Here is a 12,022-nt window from a genome sequence, read left to right on the forward strand (position 1 = left end):
TTTTAATGACAGATATGAAGATAGGTGGTGTTACGAAAATGGACATAGGCTAATAATATTAATGAAAATTTGTGCAAGTGGTGTTAAGTATAATATTCAGTTAGTTAGTATACGTATTAATGTATGTATATTCAACTGTATGCATTTTTTTTAGTCTTCATATTTTGATCACGACGTTCCAATAAATATATGCCAATTTCTCAAAGTAACTAGAATGTTAAGCAAGCTGTCGCTCCACTCGATGGCAAGTGGACATCGTTGTCTATAATAATATATAGAAACATCATATCATCATGGTACTAATATATATACATATACAAGTCGTGTAGCCTGGTCTCTGTCTTGGTTCGGTCGGCGCTAATGGTATGCATTGCACCAGGAAAGATGAGCATGAAATCAGTTCAGTTAGCCCTTCGTGGCGAATTCACCAACAATGGATAGCAATAGTTTTCAGCGCGACTGAGTGAAGTTCACCTGACGTGGTAAGTCATAAGAACCTTATTCCTCTTAAAAAAAATCCCATCTGTCTATTTAAAAAATGATTACATATCATTAATCGTTACATCGTAAGTATCTAAAACTATAAATATCCGTATCTATATAAAAATATAGATATAGAAATTGCTAAAATTTTACAGTTTGATAAAATTGATATCAAACATATATATAATCACTAACAAAGCCTATGTCATCATAATAAAAGACCAAAGCTCCGAAATGAAACGAATATCTTAAGTATACATATAAGATACTATTTTAATGCAAAGTTCAGATCAATAATAGATTGTTAATAACAAAAAAAAATCATTGATATTTGTTTACATTTTGTAAAGTTATCAATTACATTAAACTGAATTTTCGTAACCGGATACTTTGAGCCATAGTTTTAAACGGAACTCTGGTATAATTATTAGTTTCGCATTTTATATTAATCCGGACTGCGGATATGCTTTTTATTATTTATATTATTAAATCAATTTTTTAAAGATTTGCATAGATTTAAAATGAATACTTTATTTATAAAGTTAATTCGTCATAATTCGAATTTCTAATTTCTATTTTTTTTAATATACCTCAAGTAGGTATGTAAAAAAAAATAAACACGGCTTGAATGTTTATTTTAGTATAAATAAATTCTTACAGACTAGTTTTTTTTTATAATTCCGGTTTCAATTAGGAACAATAGCTAAAGCAGCACGAAGGTATTCAGTATCTTAGTAACAGATTATGCCTACATATATATTAAGTTTGTAAGTTATCTAATCACTCTACAGTTCTACACATTTCACGAGATTAACTCGGTATATATAAATAAACAAACATACGTAATTATGGTTATACACATTGATCTATTATCTATGTACAGATACAATAAATTATGTGTATGCGCTGTAGGTAGGTATATTTCGGTAATGACGTCAATCTAATCATATTGATCTCAATTGAACCTTAGTAGGTACATACGTATATTGTATAATAAACAGATGATAAAAATATTATCTATCATATATTACTTTCCGTAAAATAACGGGACGTTATTCCGTGGTAAAGTGATACCTAAGTAAATAATAGTTATTTATTTATTTTATTTATCTAATTATATGTATGTAGGGTCCATGGTCTCAACTCTCAATCCATATTGTTAGTAAATAAAAATTATAATATATATCACTCAGTTTATAAATCTATGTCGACGAAAGCTATTACTTTCTGATAATGTTATATCGTTCCACAGTTTTAGCGGCTGCGGCTGCTTATTCATCTATATAGGTATACTATTTTTCTTGATTTCTTCTAAAACTGGCGCAATACCGTGAGGATACGTTTAGCGGTCGCTGGTGATAATTACTCAATACGAACCTAGTCAATTGAGGGCCACAGGTCATTCATGAAGCGTTCGAAGTCATTCATACGACGCACGGCGGACCATTTGACCCCCACTTGCTAATCAGGCAAGAAATTCTTTCATTAGTATAGTGTTGTTGCAGGTTGCAGTACTTCGTGTATCTGCAGAGTATCTATTTGGGACAACTGTAACAAGTTGTAGTCTAATGACATATTTATAATGTATGTAGTTAAAAAGAATTTTAGAAATCAGTTCAAAATTGCCGAACGTAGCGTTGAACAAACATAGTCATTGCACATAGAACCTTCTCTTTTTTGGAGTCGGTTAAAGCTAACTTAAATTTTAATAAAATTAATACGGAATTATTTATTTATTAATTAAGAGGGGACGATGAGAGGATAGACAGTAGTGTTTATCAATGTAATAACGAATGTTAATTATTTAATGAACATATGTACTCGCTGTATATCCACTTATTTTTCTTTTCATGGATCGTAATGGCATCCGCCTGCGCTGACGGTTTACGCTGGCGGGGGACCAGTGGAGGATGATAAGATGAGCATGAGTTAAGGTCGAACTGACATGATATCTGCCCATCGTGACAAATTCATTAAGAATTTGTCACGATGGTTTCCAGGGGGAACCGCGAGGAAGTCGACCTAACATGGTAAATTGCTAGCAATGGGTCATTAGACCCCATTTTTTTAATATGTATGGAATGGTGCTCCCGCCTGCGCTAACGGTTTACGCTGGCGCGGCACCAGTGGAGCATGATAAGATGAACATGAAGACAGGTCAGTTAGCACATCGTGACAAATTCACCGGAAATTTATCACGATGGTTTCCAGGGGAAACCACGTGGAGGTCGACCTGACATGGTACATTGCAGCCATGGGATCATTAGTCCACATTACTAACAACCTCCTCCCCCCTTAAGTCATTGTCTAACATTGATATTTTTATTAAATATAACATATGGTTATGATTTCCAGGTTAGGCTGAATATGTACTAAATGGTTTAAAAATAAAATAAGCGTTTCGGCATTATCTTAATTATACTAATTATTTTGTTTACAATTCTTGATCATGCATGGATTATAATTTTTACATTACCTTTATCTTATCACGCTGTGCAAATATATGACCACTTATAACTAAAATACATATATAGATAGCGTCTATAACTATAGGCATAAAAGCAATTTTGCTTACGTTCTACATCGGTATTTCCGTGTTGGCTGAGAAGGCCTCGTCCTGTAAAGGTCATTCCACTAAAAGTGTGAAAATCACTGCTATTGGTAATTACAAAGTCAATAAAACCTGTTTCATTTTAATAGTGAAGCATAAGGCGAGTCAGTAGCAACACCAGCAAGCTCCCTTTAAAATATTATATACTAGCTGTGCCCACGGTTTCTCCCGCATGCAATTTATAGTCTATATGTTATTCTGACGCATAAACTATATTATTGTAAAGTTCAATTAAAATCCATGCACTAGTTTTTGCGTAAAAGAGTAACAAACATCCGTCCAGACTTATAAAGGTATATGTATATATATAGTATATACTGCTGAATTCAGAACTTAACATCGTAATTAAATAACGTGTCGTGACAACTTTTTATTAATTACAATAGTAGATCTAATATACAATTTCAATTCAGAACAATATTACCTGTCTGTCATATTACTCGTAAATAAGATAGGTATGTAAGCACCCTAGATACTACCCCTAACATTTAGGGGGATGAAAAATAGATGTTGGCCGATTCTCAGACCTACTCAATACGCTCACAAAATTTCATGAGATTCGGTCAAGCCGTTTCGGAGGAGTATGGGAACGAAAACTGTGACACGAGAATTTTATATATAAGATATACGGGTGAATTCAAATTCAAATTCAAAATATCTTTATTCATGTAGGTCTATTACAGACTCTTATGATATGTCAAATCTACCGTCAGTTCGGAATGATATCGAGATGCGAAGAACTGACAAGAAACTCAGCTCGTATTTTATACATAATATAATATACGAATATATTGGGTATCTAAAATGTCGAATGGAAGACACCGTTAACTGAAAACTGACTGAATATTTGTGTTTATGTCGAATAGATTGTTACGCTGACTTATCGAAATTACGACGGCTTGAGCCGAGATTCGAACCTTTGACGGTGCCCTCCAACTAAAGTCATATCCGTCAGGCGGGAGTTGGTGTTCAGCAAGTCCGATAAGGATAAGAGCCGGCCTTTAGAGTTGTCCAAATAATAATATGAATTTCTATGTACGTCAGCTCCTTTTGCATAATTTAAAACTGTATACACCGACAGGGTGCAATGCAAGACATCTTATTTATTGTCTTGCATTGGTACCTTGTCGGTGTATACCTACCAATAGTGCAGGCGATTTCATCATTTCATCATCCATAAAAAAATAAATTACATATATGTTGTAATCTTACTTGTTTACATTTATTGTCGGTGTCTAGATATGATCGAAAAATAAAAGGCTGTATTTCTTGTATTTATATTATTGAATTTGTACTGGCTGTACTTTAAAGAAAAATGAACCATCAACATCCGGAAAAAATACTAGGAAACATTAATATTTTTCCCGTATTTCTTACGCAGTATACATGACTCATATTTCATAGCTATTACTAGTACCAACTATATAATACCTATCCATTCATAGGACGCATGTTATCTTTAGTAACAGATATGCCGGACAAGTCATCGGCGCCACTGAGATGTCCATGTTGGGTATAGAATACACTATTGTTTAAACATTCTTGTGACCATTACTCACAACCCCACGTGGTGGAAACGTATTAAACTTTGTATTGTAATTGCATTAGATGGTAACTATACAAAGTCGTCTGCGTGGGACCTCTGTCTCAACAAATACTGCCGCCAGCCAGCGAGTTTTGTTATACCCGTAGAGTACGGCAGCATAACACCTTAGTGCTTTAGAATCGCAGCAAATACTATGGCTGATCAACTAATAAAACAATTATAATAAACAGGGTAGACCTGAGGTCTCCCATATTATATATAAACAAACATATTATAAATGTTCAAATATTTATGTGCCAAACATCTGTCTGTGTGCCCATTTACAGTGAAAGCGCGCTTTGTGGAGCTCAGCAGTTGCAACATGCGCCTGCGCAAGTGTGCTGTTGCGGAAGCAGTCTCTTGGCCCATATATTCGCTTACTCTGCACGCTAAGAAAATAAAACTGACGTATTAAGTCATCGATAATTATGTAACATCCTGATTGACATAAATAAAATCAATATACAAATGCAATTATTTAAGACGACACTTACAAACCTACGTAACAATAAGTTTTAGGTATATTTTGTTCCACATGACAGATAAATGACTCATGACAAAATCACTATAGAAATCAAGAGAGTGAAGTATAAGTAAATAAATTATAAAAATATATATGTAGATACATAAACGATGAAACTCTACTCTAACATAATAAATGGAGTTCTATTGAAAACCACAATTGTTGTCGAAAACTAGGTATGATTAAAGTGCAATCAGACAAACGAACATGAATTATAGATGACGTCATCAACATTACGATAGATGACATGACAATCCTATGAAATTATGACGAAATATCATGATACACAAATATTATTATTAATAGTATTCATAGTTCTAACTATTTAGCTAACTTTATAACTATAACATTTTATTAAAATTACCTCAAAACAATTGATGCAATGTAGTCAGTTTATTTTTACTTACAGTAAAGCTATTATTAAAGTAAAGTCATTGTAAGGATTAAAAAATACTATACTAAAAAAATATAATATTAATTATTTTGTGTGGGAATAAATAAAAGACAATAGAATTACTTATATTATAATTAGAGCTTGCAACGGCGTTTCTTCTCCTAATATTCGAAACTAGACTACTACTAGAAATCCTAGCAACATTACCTCATACTAGTTTCCATAAACATTAACTCGTCTTAACAACACTCCGGTCTAACTAATTAGGATAATTCAGTCTAAACCTCTTTAGTACGCATATTGTCTGTTTAAGCAATATTACGACAACTAATGTACGATTTCATACAGTAATTTTAATTACGCTCCTTCTTGCATGACAGAATAATGGCCTTCTATTTGAAAAACCATCCTTGTATCCAGTCCTGTAAAGTCTGCGTGGGTTGTCTCACCTATTTCAGCCGCCAAGCAAGCTTGCTTTGTAGGTAGCGAAATACAATAAGAGTTATGATATCTTAGTCCTTTGGAATGGCGACGCATGAATATCACGAGTGTGACATATCAAATAACGTGATGTCCGTAGTGCTGTAGACGCTTATTGTCGGGGGGACCGGTAGGTTGTTTGTCAGTCCAAAGACATAAAAAAAATCGAATACTTAGGTGGTCGTAAGACTTCCTTCCCTGCCGAGGTTTCCCATAAAACTATGGGTTGAGACTTATGGTATGGTTTCTTGTAAAATGTTTTAAATCATTTTTGTATCATCTGTGGTGTTGCCGACTGTAATTACTTGACACCAACTTCATAATACGACATAAATGTTTACTTCATACTAGATCGTTTTTTTAAACGGTAATGGTAAAAAATTATAGTTTACTGGCGTATTTTGTCATGACTAGACTCATAACAGTTTTGTCACAACAGAAACCTGTAAAAGACTCTGTCCTATATTGTACCTAGGATCAAAATATACACCAAATATGAATATACAAAAAAGTATCCACACCGAAAGGGGATACCGACGGTACGACTGGTCCACCAACTCACGAGTCGCTCAACGACCTAAAAGAGCTTTGTTTAGATTTGTTCAAAGGAATCAAATCCAAAACGAATTAATTTATCAGACAACTAAGGTTACCGACATAGCTCTACGAATTTGCAAGTTGGCGGTGGGTCACATTGTCATAGAACCGATGCGATGATTCGTAGAACTGATGGCTAGAGTGGAGACTGCGAATTGGCTCCGTTTGCCAATTCGTAGCGTAGGCACCCAGCCCTTGGAGGCCTGTGTCAAGCAGTGAACTGCAGAATGGTAAAGTCGATGATGATGACGTCATGATGAAATAGGTATATCAAATACTCTTACGACGACGACGTTTACAGTTGAAAATTCCTCAAACTAGAAATTAAAAATAAAGTCGATCGGAAGGTACATATTTCATTTATTGTTGAATAAAGTCGCGTCGGGAGCCCTAGCTTGTTAGCCGCTTTGGCACCGTCATGTTACCACCGTAACTTTCTCTATGTATCTCGTATTAAGTATTAAGAGAGTATCACTCTAGTCAGTAGCTCCCAAAAAACCAAGAGAGACTATTAAAAAATATATTTATTATTACAACCAGCTGAAAATGACAACTGTTGTCGGTGTTGCCAGTCGAAGGAAAGAATTACCAGGAGCAAATGTACTTGTAATATTCTATATCTGATTCACTGCATGACTCGCATTTCTACTAAGTATTTACATGTGCCAACATTCCAGCACAAGGGCCGATGTCATCACACAATGCATTTAGCAAAATAAGACGCCAACACGTTAGTTAAATGTTTATCATCAAATAAATCGTAATTAATTTAATAGCTATCGACTAGTGGGCACTTATCTAAACAAAGGGAAGACAATGAAATAAATAGCTTCATAGAAACTGTAGGAAAATAGCTTTAACTTTCTCTGAGTACGAGTTATTGTCTGAGTACCCATAAGTGGTTGTATTATACGACCTAAAAATAGATACGGACTTAGAATCTTTAACAGTCCTTAATCTATACTAATATTCAAAAATGCTCTGTTTGTTTGAACGCGCTAATCTGAAACTATCAGTTAAGTACACATGAAATAATATTTTGACATTATATAGCGCATCAGTTGAAGATGGCGCTACATTTTTTAGAAGTCAAGCAGAAAGTAAAATTAGGATTTAATAATACAATGATAATGCAAATAATAGCAGGGTGGGTACAATGTAAATATGCAATGTGGTGGGTCAAAAACCGTGGGCGGCCGTCATTTTGTTTACATTAGACTATAAGTGAATTCGTATAAGTAATACTATAAATTTAAATCTGGAAGCATGAGAGAATCATTGTCTAGTGGTTTATTACTTTGGCTTACACTCAACAGGTCGTGAGTTCATCAAACCTCAAATTTCTGATTGAATATTCGGTAAGAAAACATCGATAACGAAACCAAAAAAATAATTCGAGGATTTTTTTGCGGCAGTAAGCTTGCCCTCTGCCACGTTGGATTCACATATACTTTCAGAAATATGGTGCATGTCAAATGTTGAGATCATTATGAAGAAATGATAAAGTCTCTGGGATCATCCTGGATACAAGTCCAGACGGTACGTAAGTCTTTAAAAGTGGATTTGCTTGTTATTACATTGTGCTTTAACGCCTCGACAATTGTCATGAAATTGCAGGTATTTAGTATTTAAAATATCTTGGTCCTTCAAAAGGTTCAAAGTACTATAAGAAGTCTAATGAAAACTCCTACAAAAAGTTCGTCACATTACTATGTTGTTAAAATATATCTACGTTACTTTTTACTGGCCTATATTGATATTATTATAGATTATACCATACGTAATTGTAATTGTGTGACATACGTAATTAAGTTCAATTAGCATATTTCAATATTTTATAGACTTAGGACTCTCGCCGTTTCTTTGTTTACTGCGGCCATCGCACTGTCATATTGGGTCACATGATAACAGCTGTTTTGAAAGAGCACAGACTTCTCTCCAATAACAACACAATAGCTATTTAAATACAATCCCTCCTTATGTACTGCATCTTTGCGAGAACGAAAGAATTATTTCCTAAATATTTGCCCATTTATATTTATCTTATATATAAAATTCTCGTGTCACAATGTTAGATACTAATGTTTCCATACTCTTCTCAAACGGCTTGATCGATTTCTATGAAATTTTATATGAATATTCAGTAGGTCTGAGACTCGGCTACTATCTATTTTTCATATCCCTAAGTGGTAAGGGATATCCACCCCTAAATATATATTTCTTTATTTTTTCAACATAATATTTTATTTTAATTTTATTATTAATTAGAATTGAAAAATACATACAACCCTTAATTTTCACCCTTCTAGTATCAGCTCCTATTTTTTAATAGCGATTTTAATTTATATGGGAACACAATGTTTGCCAGGACAGCTAGTATATACTATAAGTATACTTATCCGTAACGAGTTTGCATGGATTATTAATCCAATTACTTACGGAAATTTAAAGCTAAAAGCGTACAAAAAACATATAAACCTAAAGAGTTTATTTGTGTAGTGAAATGATCTAATCTCAGGAACTAAGGTACAAATAATATTTCAGTGTTATGCTATTTGTCCCTTAGAACTATAATAACTACGACTAGTAGTGGAACTGCAAAGAACAATATTAATAAAACGGGGTAAATATGATGCAGGTCAGCTATTTTATAATATTAGAATGAATATGAATGGATGCCACACAATATATACAACCTTCATTATTATATTTGCTTCCAAAAATATTTTGACTTGCGAATCAATATTTCTCTAGTGGTTATAAACGTGGATATATCTAATCTGCGTGAGGATATGAGTGATAATATGTACCTCACCTCCCACGTAATTTATGTGGATGTATGAGAACAGTATACTTAACATAGTAATATCTACTATACAGTTAACTGACTGGAAATCAGCTTATTTTTCCGAATGGGCAATTTTTTCTTAATTCATCCTAGTAACACTACTACAGTACCTTTGATGAGTAACAGTTATCTTTGAAATCGTGCATTTGTTATAAATTTATTGAACGAAATAATTCGCGCTCAGGTGATCACGTAAAGACGGCGATGACAGTAGTAGGTATCAGATAAACATATTTTCTTTCTTTCTTACTAGATTATATAAAATATTGTAATCCTTAAGCCGGATACTCTTCTATCTATAACTAAGTATGATCTATAAACCACACTTCATTCGAATCCCTCCAGTAGTTGTTGCGTGGAAGAGTGACAATCGTCCATCCTTACAAACTTGGGTATTATATTATGCTAATATAGCTGTATTTTGCGAGTAGGTACAGCCAAGTTAGGAGTGCCTCTGACTCAGTGGCGCCCACGCCTGTATAAACCTACGTATACTTGCATTCAAATTCCATACTGCAACTTTGTGCATATCTTAATACAGTTAATATATAAGTTAACAGATTGAGTGAATAATAGTAACGAAACAGTTAGTTATGCCTTAAAATAGAAAAAATAAAGATACAAATTATCTTTTCATATTCTAAATATTTAATATTTTTGCGAAGATATTAATGTATTAACAAACATCATTTACTCTAGTTGATTTTCATAAAGTGACTTTTATTGTTCTTAACGCCATTAAGTACCCATGTATATTATGTATAGTAGCTAAGAATAGACCTAAGAACATAGTCTGTAAGTTTCCAGATATTTATGCAATTTGTGCAATTATTATATTTTGAAATAAAGCTTTTAATATACTTATCATCTAAAACAATGTAATAAATACTGTAAATAATACATGTATCTAATTTACTATCATCATAACATATAAAATAGATTCCTCATTATATGTTTTCACGGTAATATAAACATTACAAGCCCTTATTTGAGATCTAGCAAGTCTTTATTCTTGATTCAAAGACGTTTATGGCAAGCTCGGCGCCGAAGATTCGCTACGCGCAAGCTATGTTGCTATAATTTGCGCCTAGAGCGAATCGATTGTGGGTGGACACTTCGATCGTTAAGGATTATCATACAGTAGGTTTAGATAATAGGAAAACTAGAAAAGATCAACACTTTATGGTTTCCACTTTAATACTATTATGTTTATTCAATTAGCAGTAGGTTTAATATGGAAGACTCCCATTATCTCGTAAATGTATATAAGGTAGACTTTGTGAAGTCGTAGGTACTTATGGGTATCAGTTTCATCTATTTCAGCCAGCAGTAAGTTTGCTTTGTAAGCTGTGTTTCGGTTTTTTTTCTGATTTGCGTTTGAAGCCTGAGATAAATCAGAAATTACAAGATCTAGCCTAAGAGCTCGTGACTACTTGAGATAATTGTCTTTCTGTAAAGTTATTTTAGTGATGAATCCTGAACATTTACTACTACACGGCGTCTTAAGCCCCGTATGTTATATGTATAAATTATAGTGTAAAAAAAATAAAAGAAATTGTCATGTTAAATAGGTAACACGGTACGATTCCAATGATTCAATCTTGACTTAATATATTTATTATTATCTACTTAAATGTTGTCCGGAACTAAAAAATGTCCTAGATATTTCACAAAGTTGCGACCGGTGATGGCGCGCGCGTCGAAGTACTAATCTGAGCTGGGCACGTGATCACTGCAATAGCCTTGCAAGGACGTTGCGTCTATGCACCGCGCCGACAACGTTAATTAATTCCACCTTTGCGATGACTCACCACCCTGTAACCTTCGCGTTATTACGCGGCCGTTTAAAATTATTTATTCTCCATCCCACACACTGCATTCAATTAAGAGATTCAATGGTGTTTGTTTATCTAGACTAATATTTTAAAGAGGCACAAGTTATACTTTGTTAGTAATGGACAAACTAATAAATCTTGACTGATTTTAATAATTATTTCATCCTTAGTTATTCTAAAGTTTATAGTAATAATAAAATCTTTGGCATACCTTTATTTCATTCAATGGTGTCGGCACAGAATATAATTTTCTTTCACCGGTCACTATCAGACGTCATAATATATGAGCTGACTCTCCTTTATCATGTTTTACACAGTTGATCCATTTTTTCTTCGTTCTTTCTCTGCCTTAACATACATTCACTTTCATATTAAAACCTTATTTTAAGAATATGTAATTCTACTCCTCATAATGACCAGTGCATGCTTACAGTAGAATCAATAATTTTAATTATTATGGTACTCATTTACTACGTAAATAACTAGCCTGCCCACTTACCTTTGAGTCAGTGGAAAATATTTACTTTGTGACCAATTATTAGCCATATATTATTGAGTAACTTTATTACCTATATACAACTTCTTTTTGCATTTTGCACGCTAAAATTCTAAGTAATACAATAGTATTTTCTCCGTAATGAGATTTATCCTGCAGACGTGATAACT

Source organism: Achroia grisella, unplaced genomic scaffold (genome assembly GCF_030625045.1).
Source record: "Achroia grisella isolate CSIRO2021 unplaced genomic scaffold, CSIRO_AGI_Agris_v1 utg780, whole genome shotgun sequence".
NCBI classification, from domain to species: Eukaryota; Metazoa; Arthropoda; class Insecta; order Lepidoptera; family Pyralidae; genus Achroia; species Achroia grisella.